This window comes from Eptesicus fuscus, chromosome 10 (assembly GCF_027574615.1).
Source record: "Eptesicus fuscus isolate TK198812 chromosome 10, DD_ASM_mEF_20220401, whole genome shotgun sequence".
Taxonomy (NCBI): Eukaryota; Metazoa; Chordata; class Mammalia; order Chiroptera; family Vespertilionidae; genus Eptesicus; species Eptesicus fuscus.
The window spans coordinates 7,605,043-7,606,042 of record NC_072482.1 but is presented as its reverse complement, the minus strand read 5'-3'; the positions used below and the strand labels follow the sequence as shown (position 1 = coordinate 7,606,042).

At 45.5% G+C, this 1,000-nt stretch overlaps 1 non-coding gene across 1 annotated transcript; it reads right to left on the bottom strand.

Annotated features, from left to right (window-relative positions):
- Nucleotides 1-484: 484 nt before the first annotated feature.
- LOC114235311 (small nucleolar RNA SNORA68) lies at nucleotides 485-614 on the bottom strand. The gene has a single exon (XR_003621498.2). It is a non-coding gene; the product is annotated as a small nucleolar RNA SNORA68 (small nucleolar RNA).
- Between the last annotated feature and the right edge of the window lie 386 nt (nucleotides 615-1,000).

Genomic DNA, 1,000 nt, shown 5'->3' with positions numbered 1-1,000 from the left:
CAAGGGCGAGTCAGAATTCCAGGTACCAGGCAGAGTCTGGAACAGGAACGTCACCCAGGAGGGGGGCAGGGCGGAGCGCTCTCTGTGTGGGGGGACAGGCTGGCAGGAAGGGCCAGATCCGGGCCCGCAGCCCATGCTCCACACGCAGTGTCCTGATAACCACCCCTGCGAAGCCCTTCCCAGCCCTTGTCTATCTTGCCATCTTTCCTCTGCCCCCTGAACCAGTCCAGCAGTTTGCTTTTATTCTTTATAAAGCTGCTGAGGTCAGCAGGAGAAAAATGATACCTTCCTGCCAGTCCTGGAGTCCCTGCAAATTCATCATTCATTCATTCATTCATTCATCCAACAAATATTTATTTATTTATTTATTTAATCCTCATCTGAGGATATTTTTTTTCTTCTTTCCTTTTCCTTTTTTCTTTTTTCTTCTTTTTTAAATCCTTTTTCTTTTCTTTTTTTCTTTTCTTTTTCTTCTTTTTTCCAGGAGTGTAGAACCTTCCAATTCACTTTGAGGGGCACAGTCACAGCCCCCAAAGGCGACAAGGTCCACTTGCTATTAGCACCTGTTTCAACTGCTGCTACAACAAACAGCAGTTCTTGGATTTAGGTGCTTCTGAGGATATTTTTTTCCATTGATTTTTAGAGAGAGTGGAAGGGAGAGGGAGAGACAGAGAGAAACACCAATATGAGAGAGACACATCGATTGGTTGCCTCCCGTCTGTCTCCAGCCAGGGCCAGGAGTCTGCAACCAAGGTACCTGCCCTTTAACAGAATTGAACCGGGGACCCTTCAGTCCACAGGCCGACACTCTATCCATTAAGCCAAACCAGCTAGGGCCATCCAACAAATGTATATTGAACATCTACTATTTATATTCACTGCTCTAGGTCTTAGGGGATACATCAGTGAATGAAATAGAGCTACATTCTGGTGAAGAGAGACAATAAACAAAATGTATAGTAAATGCTCTGCAGGAAAATAAGGAGTCTTGGGAGGGGGT